Source organism: Phalacrocorax carbo, chromosome 1 (assembly GCF_963921805.1).
Source record: "Phalacrocorax carbo chromosome 1, bPhaCar2.1, whole genome shotgun sequence".
Taxonomy (NCBI): Eukaryota; Metazoa; Chordata; class Aves; order Suliformes; family Phalacrocoracidae; genus Phalacrocorax; species Phalacrocorax carbo.
The window spans coordinates 125,924,089-125,947,958 of record NC_087513.1 but is presented as its reverse complement, the minus strand read 5'-3'; positions in this window follow the sequence as shown (position 1 = coordinate 125,947,958).

The following is a 23,870-nucleotide window of genomic DNA, read 5'->3' as shown; positions in this document are numbered from 1 at the left end:
CAGGTTGGGAATCATTAAGTAAGCTCCCTGTCCCTTAAAAAGGAAATATTCTTGAATTTATTCAGCCGCTCATCTCATCCGGACTTATTAAAGCAAAATATCTAAGCAGAGAAAGAAGCCTTGTGTGCTTCAGTTTCGCTTCACTTTTGGATATACACCTACTATTTCAGTAGCCTTCAGGTTTGACTGACTGAAGTAAGAGCTGTAGTTTAATTAACAATTACGGCTTTTATAGGGTGTAATTGGCCTCACATCCAGCTCATTAAAGCCACAGTAGAATCTTTCTGACAGTCCAGCCACAAGACAAGTTCACACAGAGCATTAGCAGTTCAGCTCCCCGCACATTAAGTCGACGAACATTTTCTGAACAGCGAAGATGAAATAGTGCCAGCCATCTACTCCCTGTCAAGTGTGTACCCAGAAAAAATTTCTAAAGAGAGATGACCAGGAGCAAATAGACAGTCTCCAACCTCATTATTCCCTATTCAGCTCAACATATGTCAAGTGTTTGCACTAGGCAAACTGACATTTTAACTTACCATTACTCTACCCTGGAAACCTGATATTTATAATGTAATCATTCTATACCTGGCCCCTGGAACAGCTGCAGTTAAAGGAAGCTGAGTTATTAAAAAGAAAGTCTCCATTTGGTGGCTACTTTTTACATGAAAGTCTTTTGAGACACTCCTATTGCTTTAAATATTCACAAAATAGCTTTATTCTGCTGGGACTTTGGGATAATCTGAAATAAAATACTTTTCCCTCTGCTTTACAAGTGCTTGAAATTCACAGACTTTACCAAGGTGCGTGTTTTTGTGTGGCTCGTGACATTCCTGAATACGAACTTCCTGAAGCACACTCTGCCCATGGCTGGCGAAGTAACCCCTGCCTGAGGTTGCCTCTCCAACACTCTTCACCTTCTTCCTCTTCTTTCTTTCATTATATTTTTAGCTTTTCTTCACCCACCCTCACTTCTCCCTCTTCTATCTTCTTTGGGCCATTTCCTCCTTTTACCCCACTTGTCATTGGGAGAAATTTCCAGTTCTCATCTCTGACAAGAACTTATTTTCAGGAACAACCCCCACCGACCTTTGTGGTCTGTGGCACCCATCTTTGAGTTAATCCACTTTTTCCTCAGTGCTGACAGACAGAGCTCAAGGAAGCTAACTCTCTTGAGGTATACCTGCATGGTCTTTCCTAGGCAAATACAAACCACCACTGCTTGCTCTCCAGGCCCATGCAAACTTGCTCTGCCAATGCTCTGAGCCAAATCCAACTTGTATGTCACTGGTGAGCTATTAAACTAGAAAGCCAGCTTAAAAAAAACAACAAAACAAAACAAAAAACAAACAGGCTGTTAAAGCCAAGCTACTGAGCCTAGTAAGATCTATTAGTTTATCACAGCGTTAGCACACCCAGTTTTTAGTGCATCTGGAGCATGGTCAGAGTAAAGAAATTTGCACTCAGAGCACCGACGGAAGGAACTCTCATCTGCCCGCAAAAGACAAAATAGGATGAAGCTGATGTGATTGGTAATAACTATGCCAAAATTCAACAGGGACCTCAGAAGGCTATGGGGAGCTAAGAGGTTTGAGGGCATATTAATAGTTCTTTTTCAAGTTCTACCCCCAAATAATATTTGTCTTCAGCAACATCTTCAGCAGCAGAAGCTCATGTCCAAAGAAATCTCTGACCTTTAACGAAGGCTGCTGCATAACAGTGTTTCTATCCTTTCTCCAGAAAAAAACCCTTGATTAGTCTTGCCCGAAGTGAATAACCTGTCAGCTTCAATATCACACAATATCTGCACTAATAAGATTTAAATCACTTCTAGGAACTTGATGAGCTGCTTCTGTGTTAATGTGGCCCAACTCTGCAGTGAGTTTCGCAGCTGAAACCTTGCTGAGGTGACACTCTCATTATCAAGAACATAATTTGGACAAGTATTTTTAAAACAGAAGGACTTCCCACACACATAATTTAAGAGAAGCACAAAGGGCTCTGCTAATCATCTTGAATGCTTAAATAATTTTTGAGCACATTTTGTCTGTCATATCAAAGCACACTACATTACATACTGCATTATGACACAGCAAATATAAAAGAGACATGACAATTATTTGGAAAATTGAGAGCATGAATGAAAAATAATTGCTGAATTGGATGTTGTACAGCTTATAGCTTCTGAGAAGAAAGCCTGTCTTGTAGGGTTTATAAACTCCATGAACCTAACTGCCTCAGCATAAAAATTTCTGCCAAAAAAAAAATATGCACTCAAGTCAAAGCTCAGGGCATATATCGAGTTTTCAAATACTCAGGAGTTTTGCTGAATCAGGATTCGATATGAACTCTGAGCACCAGCAAGTAAACTTTGGTCTCAAAACTCATTCAGGGCAGTAACCGGCATCAAAAAAATTCTAGAAGGAGGAAAGCAAACAACAGTGCTGTTAACTCTATTAGTCCTTAAGCTCTCAGAAATCAGTGAAATAATTTGCTGGTATTTTTCTTAAAGTGCATGCCCGATCATCAGCAGAAGTACTAGGCAACAAAGCTGTATATTATAGTAATAGTAATACATGTTTTCAATTATTAAACATTTTTAATTATTAATAAAACTGTAACTGTTAATGCATTTACCTACTTGAAACATGTATGCTAGGATAGTAAAATAAAGATTCATGAATCAAGTCTATGTGCAAAACAGACCATCTGCACACCTCCCTTCTTTCACTTTCCATTGGAACGTGGGAGACCCAATGAACCCAAAGACACAGAGAGAGCAGTGGCCACCAGCAGCAAATACACACAGTGCCTCAATAGGTATCATCTTCTGAAGTTGAAGGAAACTATTTCAAAAAGCCATTCTTCTACAAGTAGTCGTAGCAGTAAGAACTTTAAAAAGCTGTGCGAGATACGTGGAAAAAAGGGAAAATACCAATATAAGATGCTTGCCAGATTTGTCTGTGTATGTATGAATGAAGTTCAAAAGCATAACGACTTGGTTATACCTCAAAAGGTGGAGGGAGCCTTAGGCTGAGGTGCTGACAGACCCTGGAAGAGGCCAGGAAGACAACAGGTCTGTTAATCCAAGGCCAATAACTCAGACATAACTTTTCCAACAGTAACGTTTGTTTGTCTTTTTAGGAATTTTAACCTTCATTAAGAAATAGGGTAATTTAGATCTTCTGACAGCATAAACCCTTCCATTTCCTTCTTTCCTCAAAAGAAAATACAGCCTTTGAAAGGAGTTGCTTCTAATCACTTCAATCAGTAACAGGTCAGAGTTTCTTGATGAAAAATTATTTTCAAGTACCAGTTACAAAATCATGTCTCAAATACCAGGTCTTTAATATTATTATAATTAGAAGTGTTGGTATGTCACCACAGGACTAAGTTCAAGAGTGGGAGAGTAATGTATTTATGCACAGCTGAAGAGGAGGTGTAAGGCGCTACTCACTGTGTAGCTGACACAGAATGAATGCAAGGGGAGGAGGAGTAATCCGCTCTAAAGGGATGGAAACCAGGGAAATACACATTTGTGAAGACAAACACCTGGGAAATGTACTTATAAAGAGATCACAGAAAAATATTGTCCGGGGACATGGAGGAATCACAGTCCTCAACCAATGCATCAATTGTCAAAGTCAACGAATAGATAACGCCAAGAAAAGTCAAGCTAAAAATTAAGAATGTGAAGTTTTGTAGTGACAGGTAGCATAGCATACCAGCTGACTAAGCTGAAAGACTGAGGCAAGCTTTTAGCTACGGAAAGTGTATTTGTTTAGAAAGCGCAATTAACCCGTGCAACCCCACTGCCAAGAGTAGTAATGCATACCACACTCGATGTTGTCTTCCGGGGTGTCTTTCTGAGAGCTACATATTAGCCAAACAGAAGTTATTGGGATCAACAAAGTGGTACTTATGCAAAATGTAATGGTCTGTTGCTTACAGGAGGTCAGACTGAACGATCTAATGGTCCTCCCTGGTCTTAAACTCTCTGCCTCACACAGAAAGAGGCTGACAGACCTCAGGAAAAGAACACAGTGCTGCTGTGAGCCCCCTCCTTGTACTTATACTGGAAATCTCTGTGCCTCAACTCAGAAGGAAAAAGAGTGCATTACAGAACAAATTCAGCACCGAAGGCCCTCTGGAAATGTTGGTGACTGGATGCTGAAGTCTTGAAGCCAAAATTCCATGACTTAAATTACCAAAGACATCCCTTGAAGGAGAACCTGTTGAAGGCTTTTTATTTAGTTAAGAAAATTAATAAACTTCACTGTGAAAACTTCTGTCTGTGTATAGAGGACATCACTGTAAATTAACAGAGAGCAGGTATTTGTTAACAGTACTTCAGTGGCACAGGGAAGTGTATCAGCAAATATTTAGTAACCGTTCTCACTTCACTACCACCATATCATCATTCTTGCCTCCACAATTTAGGGAAAAAATAACAGTATTTTTCTTCACAAATTATATACATTTAGCCTAGTTTTGTGGCAGTCAACCACAGCTCAGACAAATCGGATCTTACCCCCTAGAAGAATTTTACTTTTTTTTTTTTTTTTTTTTTTAAGACAGAGCATTTTATACAATACCAATGAAACTCAATTATACAGACAGACAGATCTGGAATACATGGCCTTTGAGAAAGACCTAATCTACAATTAAGGCAGAAACCATCTTCCACAGCTCAAGCCGGTCTCCTATTTTCAGCATCTTTCAAAGACTTTTACCTATTTACAGCATTAAAGCTACAAACTTTTCCCATAAAATATTATTTAAAAAACCCTACCCATGCTACAAAGACAACAAGAGGTTCTTGGGACATTTAGATTCAACAAATATTACAGTGGCCTGTTGTGAGCTATGTATAGCTAGAAAAATCAGATTTCATCTGCCACTGTGTCAGGCTGCATTCCAAAGTCAGTTTATCACTGCAGTGAATACAAAGATATTTATCTTCCCTGGCTAGGTTAATCTCGTGTTCCATAATTATCACAACTGCCATAAACACATTCAGTTCTGTTCCTGCATTTGTGAATGTTGCCAGTTTGGGGAGAAATTGAGCTTAAAGGGAATCACCTTTTTTTTTACTTTCAACTTAAAGACAATAGCAGAAATTAAGAAGTATATTGCGTTGGAGAATATATTTATTACTAGGACTGTGATGATAGCTTTCCAGTTAATTTTTTAGCCTCAGACTAAATGAAAATCATTACAAGATCACCACATTTGAAGTGTTCCCGGCAAGAAATGCATAGAAAGTACTATGAATATATTTGATTAGCAATATCTGTCTATGAATGTGTGTGTTGGTGTACATGTATACGTATGTGCGCATACACATTTTTTGATGAATTTTCCACAGCACTTTCTTGGGATTTTGGTTTTTTTCCCTTGTTTCCTTTGATCACCTGACAAATCCTTAAGATGCAGCATGTTTCAGGAGTCTGCAGGCCTGGAAACTTCAACATCCCTATGTGCAACATTGCTAAACAGCTTCCAGTTCCAGATTTGGCTCATTTGGAGGTGGTGTGGCTCTCTTCACTACATACTGCAGTTGTGCCCTAGAGCAGTCAAAAACATGGTGAGCCAGGGATCTTTCCTGGTAGATACACTGCCATTCCTACTGCAGATTATTAGCACCATTTCTACTAACATCTGCTCTCCTGCTGCTTTGAGTAGAAGACAAATAGCGCTTTTGTCCCTGCTTTCAGTGACAACCACCATGCAAAATCCCAGGCTCAGAAATATGCTAACCAGGAATCCTTTTTTTTGGGATACAAAAAAAATGTCAGCCTTTCCCTTTCTGAATTCCTGCAAAATGGACAGACAAGTAAACTGCAGAGAGAGACAAAATGGGGAAGGATGATGAGTATGCCTGGGGTCACTGCAGCCTTCTGTGTATTTGTCAAAGGCCAATCAAGACTAAAACCTTCAACTGCTTCTTGTCAAAAACCGGAATACGACATGTGGCGCTCTAACAAAAGATTGAAATGAAAGTTTTTGTTTAGAAGGTTAAGCACATCCTTTAGTTCAGAGGATGCAAAAGTTTTGAGCAAAAAAACAGACTCAGAAAAAACCTAGGTTTTGTTGGCTTCAGCTTGCAGGAACATGGCATCTCCCACTCCATCACTCTAGAATAATGAAGGTGAAGAACACAGGCTTCACATAAACCACTTAGCATATGTGAGCTAAATTTTATGACGTTAATGAAACTCAAGCCCAGGCAAAAGCTGAACAATTTAGTAAGGCTCTATCTGGTTTGTATTCACAACGAAGGCATCTGAAGTAGGCACAAGAAGCAGCAGTTTCCAAATCTTATTCCCCTCCCTCTTTAACACAGTATTCCAGAAGGAAACAAGAAGATACAAAACCAGACAGAAATTCTTTTCCTCTGAGGTGGATTTCTTCCATGACCACTGGCTCACTAAACCTCCCTGTGCTATTTCTATCTCTGGAACAGGGATATCCATCCGTATATTGTTACGCTCAAAATTCACCCATGTTAGCAAACCACCTGGAGTCCTTCACAGATGAAACTCTACTGTGATGTGAAATACAATTATCTCATTAGAAGAGGGAATACTTGCACACATGTATAGGTTTGTTTATGTCGATGTGTCCTTATTTCAGTTTCCTCAAACTTCTGCAGTCTCTATATAAAAAAGGAGATTTCTACTCTTTCAGCAAGTTTACACAAACTTTCTAGAACTTCACCAGACATCAGGGAGAATAAATCTGAGGTTGTAAATCCATGCTCCTATGAGGAGATCGAGACAGGCATAATCAGCTCACTTGCACAGTTCTGGGGCTACATCACTGGAAAAGCAAAATGTGCTTAAAGAACATCTCAGGTGAAGTGGACGAAGTCACCTTTGGCTCTTGCTGCAGAAGTGGCTATATGCCAAAGTGAAGTACAAACCCAGGGCCACAAGCACCATTAGCATAAGTGACAGCAGATTAAGCTGAGAGAATATGCCACAATGACCCACAGATTCCCCAGCCAAACTAAAAATATCTACACAGAAGCAGAGAAGGTATTCTCCAAATGTGGAAAAAATAATGAAGACCTTAGGGAAACTAAATCAAAAGAAACCTTCTTTCTCTTTTTTAAATGTTCTGTTGGTAACTTAAAAATACATAATTAAACAACTACCCGTATGTGTGAGAATGTGCATGCAAGCTCAAAATGGAGCTACATGTTACGGGAGGACTAAACAATATGTTCAGGTAGAGCTGTCTTTGCTGGAGAGAATTCTTCCGCATGGGTAATTCCAGCCAGGATATCAGCAATTGCTGTGAGGGCTGACAAGAAGGAGGTGGTGGTTCAGGATGTAATAGAAGAGACACAAATCTGAAATAAGTCCAAGAGCTGAGGAATGACTCATTTTTCAACAATTATAATAATAACAGAGAGAGTAGGCTGTAGAGGCTGGTCAATGCTATATAACAGTAAATGCTACCACAGCTATTGAGTATGGCTGGGAGGCGATCGAGACCTCCTGTGTGAGTGCATTTCACATCCTCTGGTTATTTTCGAGTTTAAGCATATCTGACAGAAGAGTCAACATGATACACACAGTTCAAAGTGGCAGCAACATACCTGTCCTGTTTGTTTGGTTTGCATTGCTTGAATCTAATCTTGCACAACTTCAAGCAGGATGACAGTGGCATGCAAAGCAAGTTGATGTGATGCATGAAATAGGTATGTCACTTTAGCTTTTATCTGAGACCTTCAACAGCAAAACACTTTCTTTTACATCTCTGGAGGACAATATGTATTAAATTTAACATAAGTATTAACAACTGGCACCTTCGATCTTGAATATTACCTACAGGCATCATAATATACAGCACAGAAAGCAAATAAAAAAGTATTCGAAGTGCAAGGAAGATGTAGCAAATATTAAAAACTACAATAAGAGGTGAAATAACGTAATATGAAAGACGAACAAATAAATACATCTTCACCTTAAAAAATGTTAAGCATTGATTAATAAAATGAAATAATAAAATAATTATACAAAAATAAATAAAACTGATTTCATTTAGACATTTTATAAAGGCTATGTAACCCTTAAACAATTATGTTGACAAGCCCTAAAAAGAGTGTTCCTGTTTTTTGGTTTGTTGGCTGATTTTAAACACATTATCTGCTGTAACACTGATCACAGAGGATAGAGGCCTACCATTTGGATGATGGCAAAAGGATGAAAAAAGGTCAAATCAATGCTGAATAAACCAAACTGGCACCTAAACATACTTTCTGAAATTTTGCAGCTGTTTCATTTCACATCTACTGGCAACGAGTTCCAAAGGTAAAGCACACAGCATAAGTATGGTTCTCCTTTTACCACTCTCAAGGCATCGCTTTTCAATTTCCCTGGTTATATTCTTGTTCTTGTATTTTAGGAGAACTGATAAAGGACAGAAACATACTTGCCCAATCATACTCACTATAACATTAGTTCAGCAGGAGCAAGTCTAGGTATTCCACCACTAATTTCTATAAATATCTCAAGACAGAAGACGCAGAGAATGAACTTGCTGCTTCTGCCACTTGAGAGGTTACAGCTTGGGATGAAACTTGGGATGGACTCAGGAGCTTTTCCTCTGTAAACGCCAATGTCTTTTATGCTCCAAGACAGACCTGAACACCGATTCCAAATGACGCACCTTGTGACACTAAGCATGAAATGCAAGGCTGCTTCACATAGTAACCTGTAACATTTTCAGCAACCATATGCATGTGTTTCAGTGTGGTGCAGCATCCCTCTGCCTGGGAATGGCTTCCTGTCAATACCCTTTCTCAGTTCACCTCCCCACATACACACATGCAGTGTTTCCTAACTATAAAATCTGAATTCTGAGGACTGCTCTGCTGGATGACATGTAATGCTCAGTCTTCAGAAACACAGAATAAAACACTTGAGCATGTAAAAAGGAAACAATTAATTCTCTTCATTATTTTATTCAAGGTTTTTTTCTTTCCTTCTACCCACTCTCCTGACAGGAAGAACCTCAATCACTCTCATACTGTTAACTTTCCAGGGTTAAAACCATTCACTTTAATATTAAATTTCAGACTTGATCTTAAATGGCTGTAAATAGGATTATAAGGGAGTAAATCTTTGAGGTCTTTAATCTTCATTTCCTTACTCTGAGCTGAATGCATGCACCATGAGAGCATCATGCTGAGAATCATTTGAAATGCACAGAGACAGTCATTTTCCAAATATACACAAAAATGGACCCCTTTGATATGTTCTTTAGACCCAAGTAACTTTTCCACATGTAACTTTTCTCTCCCTCTGTACGCTTAAGGGACAAAATGTTCTTCAAGCAATACTTTTAAAAATAAATTAAGCCAGTTTAATTTTAGGTGTATCTCACCCTACCCTTACTCCTTCTGCCAGGAAAATAAATCTCTCACTGCTTCAGACCTGTTCTGGCTTAATTAAGTAGGTACTCAAAGCCTTACTTAATTCCTTAAATAATAGTAGTACTAATATTAACAATCCAAGTGTTCAATACTGAAACCTGAGAAGCAGTACAGTATCAAAAAAAACATTAAGGAACAAGCCAAAATTTAGGAACCTACATTAACGGAAGAATGTGATTAATGAAATCAGTCCTGCTTCATGTATAGATGAGCTTTCCCTTACTGAATTTTCAAGTTCCATAATAACTCACTGCATATCACTTCTGTTGTTCTTGAGCAATGAAGCTCATTACTTATTACAAGGAATTGGACCATTCCAGTCTACTTGCAAGCATAATCAGCAAGACAAATGACTTGCAGGTGCTGAGCATCATGCCAGACTATACAAAGAAACATCACAGATCTTATCTGAAAATGCATCTGCAGTAAAGATTAACATTTTATTCCAGTAATGGGGTGGGGTAATTTAATTTCTCTGGTTACAAGGAGAGAAAGTACTGCCAGGCTTCCATAAATAATCTTTGACTGGCCTCCAGAAGTAACAGATGAAGACATGAACCTGGTCTTCTCTAACAAGTTTACTGACTCCTCCACAACTCCATTTGGCTGAAGGCAGGAGAGATATCCAAGAAATAGCCAGATTTCCATGGGTGTTTCCACACAACCCTGACATTCACCCTGATGTCTAACCCAGTTCTCTAACTTACTCATAAAGAAGGCAAAAATAATGTGTACCTCACACATTTGAGAAGAGTGGGGCAAAATCACTAGCGGTCTGCTGTATGATCCAAAGACCAACAAATAAATAAAAACGAATAACACAACCTGTCTTGTCCCCGACAAAAGAATTGTGGCCCTTTAGATTTCCATTGTGCACTCCCTTTTTAAAGCCTACAACTCCAATGATTAAAACAAGGCTTTTCCCATTTTTCATTGAAATCTTGGAAGAGGAACTCCACCAGTTTTCCAGGCAGAAGGGAGCCTGGTGTTGTCAGACTGTCAATGTCTGAAGCTCAGACAGACAACAGTGGGGAAAAAAGCTTTTCAATTACAAGCCACAGGGTCAAAATCAGTAATGAATAAAACAAAATGGTCCAATGGTAATGGTCCCTGCATACATCATCTTCTGTGTGGAGGAAATATAATTAAATATAACTATAAATTATAAATATAATTTAAAAGTTCTTGCGTCAACATAAAGACAGAAAGACCACTTAACAATTACTCTTATGGGCAAAGCAGGCTCAAGTTGGGCAAAATTAATTCAATTTCTTGCCCATAGAAGTAAAGTTGGAAGGTGAGAAACAAAGACAAAAAGATTGAAATAACACCTGCCCTCTATGCCCCGTTTTTCCCCAGACTCCACTCCCAAGTCTTCCCACATCACCCTCACCCTGACGGCACAAGGGTCTAGAGAATGAGGGTTGTCATGTCAGTTCTTACCAGCTCCTCTCTGCTTCTCCTTGCCCTTCATGCTTTCCCCCGCTTCAGCGTGGGTCCTCCCATGGGCTGCAGTCCTTCGGGAAACATCTGCTCCTGTGTGGGCTTTCCGTGGCCTGTGGCTTCCTTTAGGGCACATCCACCTGCTCCAGCATGGGGTCCTCCACGGGCTGCAATGTGGATATCAGCTCCAGCAGGATCTTCTCCAGGGACTGCAGAGGAATCTCTGCTCCAGTACCTGGAGCACCTCCTGCCTTTTTTCTTCTCTGACCTTGGACTTCCCCCTACCATTTCACACTTTCTCTCAACTCCACCCCCCCCTTACTCTATGTAGGGCAGTCCATTTCCCTTTCTTAAATAGGCTTTCCCTGAGGTGCCACCATCTTGGCTGAGGGGCTCAGCTGTGCCCTGCAGTGGGTCTATTGGAGCCAGCTGGAACTGGCTGTGTCCAGTATGAAGCCACCCCTGGCCTCTTCTCATGGAGGCCACCCTGCAGCCCCTTCCCCCATGCTCCCCCAACCCTGCCACCTATGCCCGATGCAGTCACTTAGGAAACAGGCATCAGCACCCCCAAACCCTCTCTCCGCTGTTCTTGCTCTGCCTCTCTAGGGGAGCGCTGACATGGGCAAGGCTAGTGCTTGCCAGTCCCATACCTACACGGGGGGTACAAGAAATTGCTTTTCCAGTCTTGTCAATGCAGATCTGTGCAGCAGTACCAAAACTAGTTTCTTTTTCCTTTAAACTCACTTGAGAGAGCTGGGACCAAATAAAATCCCAGGGAACAAAATAAGCCTCACGATTTCAGCACTGATACACCTCTCCTCAATAGTTTTATTGTGCTTTCTGTATTTCTACAAATCCTGGGGCAAGGTGTTAAACCAGAAAACTATGCTGCAACACAAACCAAATACCTGCGGTTTTCTCTCCTGAATTATAATAATGCATACAGCTGTCCTGAGATGGTTGTTCACTCAGGTGAAAACTGTTACATTCTGACCTGGCAGATAGCAACAAGTTGCACGAAGCAACATCAGAGTAAGCTGGTCCTCTAAATTGTCACCCCTGCCTTTCACACATCTAATAGATCAGTTCATATTTTCTGTCTCTCATATGTTTTTTTCCTCCCTTTTTTTCAGTTTCAGTGTTTCTATTGAAGTACAGGCTGTGAAGGATTCCCAATGACATACCTATCCCTGGCTCACACAGAAACTGCAAGTAATATGGGTACCTCTGTGTTTCCATGGCATCTCAGGATCATCAATGGGTGGTTTGTCTCTGTGTGATACAATTATCATTCAGTGGAAAATCCTCAAGTTGTGTGTCAGTAACAAGAAGGGCACAAAATGCAATCCCATTTCTGCTTAGGGTATATTGCAGCTTCACAGCTGGCCAGGGTTTGCAGCTGTCATTCTGCGTCTGGTTTTGAGAATACAAAGCAGACCCTTCACATTAATTATATATCGTTCCCTAGAGCAAAGAAGTCACTTTTCTCTGTGCTTCGTCAAGTGCCACATACATTGTTGTCACACAATAAATAATAAAATATTCACATTAAATAATAACAAATTAATAAGTGTTCTGTTCCCTAGGCTTAGCTGGATTTAAGAAACTATGTGATACATCTAGTGTGACAGGGCTGCTTAGGCTGCTGTTTATTCAACAGGCCAGCCAGGTCACACAGAATTCCATACTAAATGCCAATTTCACTAAGGACTCCTGCAAAATTCATTTGTGTGTTGCCAGAGGAATAATCCTAATTGATGCTCTTCAGCAACATACTGTTTCCCTATGGTTATGGGACCTTTATTACCTGCACTAACACTTTGGCTAATGCTGATGATTAAAAGTCACATTTAGGCCCATATAGTTTAATAAATAGTGCAGGTGAGAAAGGTATGAGATTAAGTATTATGACAGACAATCAGGCATTACTGTTTAAAGCATTTTTAACTCACTAAAAGAACTTAAAAGAAATTAAAGTGTAGCTTCCCTGAAGGAAGCAAACCCTATTTGACCTTTTGCATTCTGAGGGCAGGAGATGGTGCCAGTTTTGGTTTACGTACAATGCCAAGGCAGAGACAACTTGAATTTCTGCCTTCTAGTTACATTCTTAAATTAGCAGTCTCAGATCCTCTGTCTTAGGATCCTAAGATCCTATTAAATTCTAGTTCTGTCTTTAAATTAGTAGCCTGAGATCCTGTCTTAGGATTTCTCTGATCTCAGTTCAGGTTGCATCATAACTGATAGTTTATTTAATCCTCATTATTTCCGAAGTTTTGAAAAACAACAGAACCTGGAAATAAATATAATTAGTTACTGGGATTTACCAACATCTGTGACATTTTTTGTTCTTCTCTTCTGAAGAAATATCTGAAAAGACACATGCATACAAAGGATCACAGGATCAACTGGGCTGGCAATTCATTTCACTGTTTTTGAAATGTTTTGCTAAGTACCAAATGCATTCCTGAGAAAAAAAAAAAAAACAAACACCTTGTGCTTTTCAGTAGCCTAAACCAAGGCCACTAAGAAATGAGAAGACAGTAATTTTACTATTAGTCTGAGAGTCATTACAGACATTAAACCATAAACCTCTTAAAATTCTTAATAACCTTAACTTCAGTCACCACATTTTTCAATGGCACTAAAACTATTTCACCAAAGCATCCATCCTAAAAGATTCCATCCATTATGGCCCAGAAGAACATAACTGTAACATTTTCCATGTATATGCAGTTATTTAATGCCTTTATTTTTCTGCCTTGCTCTCAAACACAATTCAGTCGCAATTCAACCTGCAATCATTACTGAAGACAACCGATTGCATTTTTCAGTGTTCGCAGTCCTTATCTCATACTGGACCAACAGTGAATTAAAAGCAGCCTGAGACTGCAAAGTGAAAAGTCTGGTTTTTGACAAAACCCTCCATTTAAACAGATAGGTAAATATTGCCTTTGAAAGAGTGATGTTTGTACCTAGGGAATATTTATTAAATACTATTTGAGACCATTAGTATCAAATTACAGAGGAGATCCCACTATAAATGGTATTCTGTAATAAGAGGAGATAAAGATGTGTCGTTACATATAAGCATACAGTGGGAATATATAAACGGTTTTCAAAAACAAAACAAAACAAAAAAGACAAAATGATGAACCTTTTCCCAATACCTTTGCATTGTTTGGTGCAAAAACATTTGTGACCCGCATAATGCCTATACAAAAGTAACAGGCTTCTCAAAAAGAATCTAGAGAAAGCAGCATGTGGTGGTTTTATTTAGTATGGCTTTTACGTTTCAGGGAAACAGATCAATAAAAGTGATCAGGACTGAATGCTAAAAGAAGTTGACCCCATAAAAGAAATTCTGCATGTTCTTTATTTCTAAGCATCAGAAGGACACAGAAAGAGAAGGTGAAACTAGATATAGATTAAGAAAACACTAATTTCAAGCAGCTTAATTTTTGTTCAAAGTTTGCTTTAACTTTTTCCGATCGACCTTCTTCCCCGGTTGTGACAAGTCATGGGCAAGAGGGAGGGAAGGCAGTAGAGGGGAAAAAAACAGAAGGAAAAAAGGCGAGTCTTTGTCAGTATTGTTCAAAACCAAAAGTCTCTCTCTGACCATTTCAGCCTCTTGAGTTTCTGTACCACCGAGTCAGAGTACTGGTTGCACTACGTGCAATATCTTCAGGGATAAGTAAAGGAAAGAAACACCTTGGTAAGGAACAGCATTGTAAAGAAAAACACTAAACTGCGTAACTTGAGGATACTAATGAAAAAACACTGCGTGCCTAATCTTGATTTACTCTTCTGATTTTCCTTTTTTAAGACTAAGATCTATTTCTAAAGATAACAAAAACTAAAGAAACTGCACTGCAGGTGGAGGTTTTTGATTTTTTTAAACAGGTGCACCTTATTCTGATCCACAGATGTTCAGATCACAATGGAAAAGTTAAAAAAAAAATTAAAGCAAAAATATTATTAATCGATGTTTCTCTCACTGCTGGTAAAGCCCTAATTTTCCTTCTTTCACCTCTCCCTCTTTCATGACTGCATCACTGGGTCTGTCACATCCAGGACATTTCTGTAAGGACTTTGCAACTGCATTCATAACCTCGGTTCTGCAGCAAATCCCTTGGATATTTTGGAGCTAGTGGCACAAAGTAGAGAAGATGCAACACGGCTTGTACCCTGTAGTTTAAGAAGGAGGAAATGGGCTATATCCACCCACTATGGCATGCAGTGGAGCAGCAAGCTGAAGGCTTTCTTGTTATTTCCAATTCAAATATGGTAATCTGGTCCGATTTCACCAGAATGGGAAGGGTAAGCAAGAAAATATTGGCCTTCAGAAAATCCTCACACTTTTCTCTGGGTGTCTTTACTGACCAAAATCCAGCAACTCTTCATTCACATAGATGGGTCTTCCCCCTGCCCTTCAATTGTTCCAGCATTATACAGAAAGTTATCATGGTGCTTAGCAACAACCAGCAGCTTCTGGAAATCTCAGCATTTCCTCGGGAGATTAAAACTATATGATTTCAGGGATAGGATTTAGAATTTATTGTCAAATACAACCCCTCCAAATTGTTAGCAATTTTAATTCTGTTACACAGCAAAAGTAAATAAACAAAAAACAACAGAGCTTGAACTCTGGCTCTAAAAGGACAAAAATAATTCCTTCTTTGCTAATAGACCTAATTTGTTAATATATTTGGATTAGATGTAATATGTCTTTGTGGAAAGCTTTTTGGCAGTGCATAACCAGATGCTCAGTAATATCCCTTGGACTAGCTTGACTTCCACATGTGCCTTTCCTCATGCATTTTTTGCAAAGTGATTACCATCGCTTCATCAAATGAATGCCTCATGGCATAACTGAAGACCCTTCATTACTCATCTTACATGCCATTTTTTCCTCCTCCTGCCCTCCTCCTCATTCCAGTGGATTTTAAAATGGACAGATTTTAGTGACAGAGAGGAGTACACCTCCTTCTTCTGGCTCAGCTTCTCATGACACTTGACTGAGATGTCAGACACTTGCCCACACCATGGGTATTTCTAAACCAGAATCTTCCCCTTGTTGAGCAGAAACCACAAGCTGTGTGAAGCAGCAGCTGACCAGCATCAGAAAGCCAAGAGCTGCTGCACTACACGCATCTTCCTGTTGTCAGAAGGGACATTCAGGGCGCATCAGGGTGAGCTCATTCAAAGCAAGTGGACAAAACCGTGCAGTAAGCAGGTATGGAAGTAATGACACCCTAACACATTTCAAAGGCCTTGTTTCTGATTAAGGCTATCCATTAAAAGAATTTTAAAAAAATAAATTATGGCCTAGGCTCAATAAAATACTGCATGATCTTGTAAAACTAATAAACTTTGTTTCCACCATAGCTGATCTCCTCACAAGCTTGTGCTGTTGAGCGCTAACCATGCAGCTCATAACCAAAAAGGTGTCTTCAGGTTGATGATGCAGCGCTGTTTTATTGCAAGACTCCTCCAACAAGCACAACTTGGTTTTGTCCAACGTGTCCAACTCAGTACTAAAATTTCAAGTTTCTATGGACAACATTCAAAAAGGTCAATCTCCAGTCTTCTAAACCTTGTTACTCCTGGAGCATAAGGCAGCTGTCATTTCCCTCCTGGGCAAGTTTTCTTCACTGACTTGAGCATCTCCCTGTCCCAATTCTCTTTTACTGCAATAAGAACAAGACATTGACTGAACTTGTAAGTGCTTCACTCAACAGATGTTGATGGGAATTATCATTGCTGTGGCAGAATGCTCCAGCTCATATCCTTAATCTCTATTTTTGCCTGTCCCTTTCCCTGTACTCATTTCACAGTTATATATTTGCTGGGCTTTCCTCTTCAGTTCATGTACCTAAGTATCAGCATATATCCTGATTTCTCTGTCTTCTTTGTTGGATTAATGTATGTACCATATCTGTGGTACATATCTGTAAATCTTGTGGGCAAGTTGGGTGTATCTTTCTTATGTTGTCACACTGTCTAGGGTTAGAGATTTCTTATCCTTGACTGGGATTAATAACCAGAGTCATGTGAAGGAGCGCATGCAACCAGCTTCCAACTCAGTCAATAAATAACCCCTTACATTTTCCTTAATTATGTCTGGCCAACACGCAAGTGACAACTTCCTGTGCCCTTGCACAACTTTTTAGATCACCCTTCCAAGAAAAGATTTGAAAACATTGGCTCCGTATCTAAATATAAAGTAATATATATCAGGTCTATAAATTAATTCAGGAAGACAGACTGTAAAGAGGATTTCTATGTAAGGATGAGAGAAAATCTATGTACATCAGGCTAAAGACGGACAGATACACAATTGGATATCCGCATGTATCTACAGTGGAAACATCTGCTGGTTCTTATTGCTGCTTCTCTCCTCTTTTCTGCTCCTGTTTCTCTTCTTTTGCTTCCCAGCCCTCTTTGTTGAATGTAGATGCTTTTCCTTTATTATTATTTTTCATCTTTGATTACTAGCTGGTAAAATAATAAAAGGAAAGGAAAATAGAGAAATTGTTTCCTCTAACCCACCAGATGTAGAATTTCATGGCTAAGGTCCAACTTAATACTTAACATTTTAAATTGTTATTTTTAATAATAATCATTATATACAGGGGCTTGCTCATTAGACAGGCCTGTATTACCGTAGCTCTATTTATAATCAACAGCTAGCTCCACCTAGTGTCGTCTTAATTTATCAGTGAAACAGAAAGCTAAAATCAAATACTATAGATAAAACAGAAGCAGGCTATAAAATCACTTGTCAGCTGGATGATGGCCACAGACAGCATGCAGTTACGATTACTGGCATCACAAGGAAGACCATTTTAAGTAACTACTGCTCAATGATAGTCTTGAGACAAGGAGAGACTAGCGGCTTCAGGAGCATAAATATAATACATGCAATATAAAACAGTTTTACTGCTACCCTGAAAAGGTGAATGGTACTTAAGCTGTTTATATGGGTTATTCTCTCTATGGTTTCATCAGCAGCAGCAAGGACAAATTACTGTTAAATTTAACAGAACTTCTTTGAAATACAATATTTTTTTTATTACCTTCAAAACTACAGAACTATTTTTGGCTCTACAAACCCATAGTGATCCTTCCATTAATAAGTACCTCTCCCTTCCCAGCAGTTACAAAATAATTTAAAATGCCTCTCAGAGGTGATCAAAGCAGGGAAATGCTCAAACTAGCTAACAGTATATCAGTTTTACTGATCTTTACCTTCAAACTTTCCAAAGGCTGGTTGACTGCTGTGTATCTAGAAACATCTATCTTTCTAAAACTGTTACAGCTTTAGTCAGCAACATTTACTGTTTAATAGCCTGATCCCCTTTTGACAAGACTACACAGAGTATTTTAAAAGACTTTGCTGGCTGTAAAGTCAGAAAAGTGAATATCCAGTACGACAAGAGATTTCTTGATCAACACACCTTAGAAAAAAAATAATAGTCCTAAGGAAGGAGGGAGGTTACATTGAAAGAAAACATTTTGTAAGGCAAAATAATCCAAATAGTTTAAAATAATCATATCCTGTGGGAGCTCTCAAGCAGTGTTTGAATGCTTGTTGGACCTCCAAAGGGGAAGGAAAGAGACGTCCTGCCTTACATTTAGATAACACCACCTCTACTTCTTGGATCGAGGGCATCCCACTCTGATAGAGCTGACATCTATTTTAAACCTGTTAAAATCACCTGTTTCAGAGCTGCTTAGCAGTTTCACCCTAGTGGTGATAAAATATAATTCAATACGTACAGTATACACTTAACTGCTCACCGTGACAGAGAGGAAATATATATGCTGCTGGGGGGGGGGACAGCGCACGTAGGGCGGACAGGAGGAAGGAACATATATTAAGATCATACATACAAGCAAGCACCTTTAAATGTTCTCAAACTTTCTCAGAATAGTCAGTTGAAAGTTATGTTTGTGACTCATCTAGTTTAAAGTATTCACAGATAAATTCAATGATTATATGAAAACCTCACTGCGACACAGAATATGAATTTAATAAAATGCACACAAAAATGCTCTCTGATGTTTCGAAAATAAGAGAATACTCCAGCTTTCAATAATTTAGCAGTTACTGTCATTTCTCATTAACAGCTTTCAAAATCTTATCTGAAACAAGCTGATACAGAGAAATTAAGAGCAGTAATCAAGCGAGAAATGATAGACCAGCTGGGTAGGCATCAAGTTGGCAAAACGTGAATACAGTTCAATAGCTGAAACAGATGCTGGAGTTGTTGAGAAACCCTGCAGGAGATATTGATGTATTTTCTTTATATAATACCAAACAACCGAATAAATGTCAAGAGCTAAAAACTGAAGGGGAATAAAACCTGTCGGAAAAACTAACTACTAAGCCGAGACCTGTAATAATACCTTTTCATTATACCAAAACATTCAGTACATGCATCTTCATTTCCTCGGGATTCCTGAATATGCCAATACATCAGTCAGAGCTTGCTAGAGAATCAGAGGGAGCCTTTCCCTGTCTTGTTTCACATTTGTTTGTTTCTATCTTCCTGAGACTTCACAGACTTAGAAAATACTTTATTCTTCACTCTCATCCTAACACAACATTCTCTTTCAAGCAAACGATTCCCCAAGCTTGGAGGTAAGCAGGAAAGAAAGGGTAACACAAGCATAAATGAAACTGCAAAATCCATTTTGCACGAGGAACATTGTTTTCAGAGTTTCAAGACCTCAGCAACAAATCCTCTGCCATCAGCGGCAGCTCGTTCTAGCATATGCTTTGTCATGGTCAGTTTCTAATTACATTCATAATGATGCAATAGCTTTGATAATCCTACCTTCCATGCCAGCTGCTTTTCTTGTCACTCCATCATGCCAATAAGTTGGCTGCCGTAACAAATCAAGATAGTGCAAAACTGCATCTTTCCCCTGCATCTGTCATCTTCCTGAAAGCATTCTATTACTGCCGACTGCTGGGAACCAGAAAGTCTATTTGAATTCCAGCAGCTCCCCTTTCGCATGATTCAAGTTAGGTTAGGTGGGCATGCCTAACATGATTCTCTCCATCATTTATTATGCAGCTGCTACACCGTCGGTGTGGTAACCACTCTGACTTTATCTGATACGTCAGTCTTGCAAACCTCTACCTCTGTGCAAACACACGAGCCACAGAAGCATCTTGCATTTAATGAGCATTCTCCCTGCCTAAAGAGAGTGCATCTGCAAATCTGTTTCAAATCCTGCTGCTTGCATTGTCCTCTAAGGCTGATGCAAATGTTTGAAGATTTTTTTATTCTTGCGTTTCATCTCTTCAGAAAGCACGGTTCTTCATGCAAGCCTGAATTATTCACACTTCAGCTAAACGTTTGCTGATTTGTGTCCAACCAAACAGCACCTTCCCGTTGAAACTCTCTGCTCGAAAGCTACTTCTGAATAACAGTGCTGTGCATTCAGGCTCTCAACTCTGTTTCATTTTAAACATGGCTTTTATAGCTACACCTCAACAAATACATTTAGCTCTTCGCATGCAATGAATGGCTGTCTAATGAGGCAACGGTACATTTTAAAGCAATTTATCTAGGTCTACCTGTAGGCGACTTTTGCTTTTTGTGCTTTATACATTTTAGCAGTAAGTGGATAGCTCTGTTAGAGCATCTTGATATTCTTAAAGTGGTAAGAACGCCACCATAAGCTGTTTTTTTGCTAGCCTGTGGAGGACACTCTCAACGACAGAGTTTGCTTAACTGCTTCTGAGTATCGTGAATTAAAGGGATAGGATTGTTTTGTTGTCTATTTATAATTTCTGTTGGGTTGGGGGAAAAACACACTTGCGTCAGTGATTTCAAAAGAATATTAGTAGAAATTGACATATACACATCAATCACGCTCTAAGTTAAATTACCTGCGCCTCCTCCCACCACTTCTGCCTGCAGTTCAGAGTCAAGGCATTTCATCTTTAATGCATCTGCTTGCTCATAAGCTGAATACACAACACCAATCACAAACTGGAAAGTTTGAATACTAGAGAAAGAAAGGGAACAATTTGACATGCAACTGCCTGGCTAAAATCTGTTAGTTAAGGGAAGTAGTGAGGGAGAGCAAGGAGTATCACTGGAGTAATACCTCCTTCCTCAGCCTTTGCAAAATGACAAAGGAGGGGTGTGGAAGGGGAAAGGAGACAGTCCCCCAGGGAAGAGCTTTCCCTTGCAGTGGTGGCCAGCTCAGCATCACTCACCAGTTCTCATCTTCCTGGCTCAAAAAGCTCATAGTTTCACTTAAGCCTCACTTCTTCACTCAGACGTGTTCAACATCTCCCTGGTTTGTAACGCCCCCCCACCCTGACGGTCTCTTCCTCTCCCACAATTTCCTAGTCTCAGTTAAGTTCCTGAACCTCTTGACTATGAAAAAGCAGCTTGATAAAATGAGCTTAGGGGAGTTCTAAGTCACAGAAAGAGAAGAAAGTGAAAGGGGTTGGGGGAGTGAGACATAAAATATCTTACTTTGAAGAAATAAAAATAAAAAATCAGGACATCTGACAGCTTCCTCTAGACCTTCTGTAGGGGTCTTATCAGTGGGTGCGAATGCAGGGCATGTGCCTCTTTACCCGGTGCAGAGCCCCAGCCCAAGGGCTAGAGGCAGGGTCCCAGGGTCCCCGGACCCCGGGCAGAGGAGCAGGCACACTCCCTTGACAAACACACACCCCCCAATGGGCACTAGAGGGAGGAGGCTAGCTCCAGGGGTGCTTGCTGAATGCAGGAGATCTCCCAGCACTGCTGGGAGGGATCCGACTCCCTGCTCTCGCCCACATCTAAATGGCACAGCTGACACCTGAATGAGCTAACATAGCATGGCATGGTTTATATTTGATACTGTATTTATTCCTAGCATGCTGCCAGAAAATGCCTTTTTAGAGATTGCATGTAAATAAAGTAGAATTACTACATCTGTTCCTCTGTAGCAGCACATATCAACAAGCTAATTTTGTATTCAAGGCAACAGAGACCTATCGTATACTTGCAAAGTGTACAACTATAAAGTGCCTATCTGAAAATACTGTCAGCTTCTTTTTGTTCACAGTTCAAGTCATTTCTGAAGTGAAACAAACCAGACAATAAATGAGGACTGACTTTGAAGTCCCAATAAATTCAGAGTACATAAAAGGGTATGCTTGCTACTTCACACTTCTAGCTGCATTACGATTTTTAAACCATAGACACAGCAACAAGGAATTTACATGGTAGTTCACAAAAGATGAGTTTTAATTCATAGCACATATAGCCCGTACTTGCAGGGAAGACCTAAAGTACCTCAAAACTCACCATAGGCTTGATTTCTAGTTTAGTGAATTTTGAGCTGTGCAAAAATTATAGATGGAAATACCCAGAAAAAGATTTCATACGCTACTAAGCCAAATAATACTGGTACAAGAATAGGGGCATCTGGTACAGCATAAATACGCTTTAACAGAATCCTATCCCACCCTGGTACCTCAGAAAGAAGTACAAAAAGGGGGAAAAAAGAAAGAGATAATTATGGAAAATATTTCCAGAAAGATACGCATGAGATTACAAGGAGGATTCACTGGAGTTTGTCTTTCAGTATTACTGCCCTCCAGCACAGCACACAGCAGATGCAGGGTAGTTTAGCCACACAGAGCATTCCCATTCAGATTAGGGATATGGGAAGTAGCCATTTTTGCCCTGGGCAAAAAAAAAAATTATTTTTTTTTATTGTTGGTGGGAGAGGAGAAGGGAACTGTGACATGCCAGTTTTGGCATCTTCTGTGTGCACTAGCTGTGTTTTTTACAGAAAAAACAGCCCAGAGATGAATGGAGAATCAGGGAGGAGAAACCAGTATCAGTCATCCATCCACATATTAATAGGCCAGATTAAAAGTCAGCTTTGGTCCCTAGTTTTTCTGCATTTTTCTCACTTAACAGCAGCCTTGGTTTCTGCTTATTGTAACTGGATTCAGCATCTGCATAGATATAATTATAGTAACCCACCCATATGGAATGAATTGCTTTAGAGAGAAAGCTCCACGGGTAGCACTCCCAGGCTCTACAATAACACAAATACATAATTTTTTTGTCTTATACAGAACAGTCCCTGGTCTGGATAAAGCATAAATAAACGACAAGTGGAAAAGCACTCACCAAGTGGTATTCTGCTTTTTACAGTACTGAACTCAGAAGGCAAAGAAACTCCAGTCTATTTGGGTGACAATGGCATGAGAAAAGAAGAAAGCCCATCTCTCTCTCTATTCCATCTATAGCTTATGGCAAAGACATGTCTATTTGTTTTAATTGCTTCACTGCTACTAGAGCGACTAATTGGTTTATTCAGTATACTTGAATTTGATTATGGTGGCCTGTGCACATTACAGTGATAACTAAGATATGATGTAGAATCTGTTCTTGCTGCCATTTCTTTTTTCCATCCTGTTTTCCTCTTTGGAAGTAATAGTGACTCCAATAAAGCAAAAGTAGATAATGGATTACTGAAAAAAATGCAGCAAGCAGATTGGCCTTGACCTTCAGCCCTACATGATGCTTTACATGATGCACTCTCTCTGCTATGCAAAAATAAATGCTGATTTTACCTAGCAAAACCTGTTCATTTGTTTTGCTAATATGCCTCCCGAAGAAAGCCAATTTCTCTTCCCTTTTCGTCTGCCTCCCATTGTTCTTAGGTACTTCATCCCTCCCCCAGTAAACAACTAATTCAATTAATCAATCATGCAAGAAAATACCTTAATGATATGCTGTGCATGTTTATATTAATAAACATCTCCAAAGGGAGCACTGGAAAGTTTGTCTGGACCACACAGACAGGAATTATTAATAATTCCTTACTGATAATCATTTTATATGATCTACTTCTCAATTACAGGATTTCTGATGTATGATTAGAAAAGCAAGCTGTCCATAAAACATCACTTTCCCATAGAGTTAGAGCTATCAGGACTTTTATTGCAACA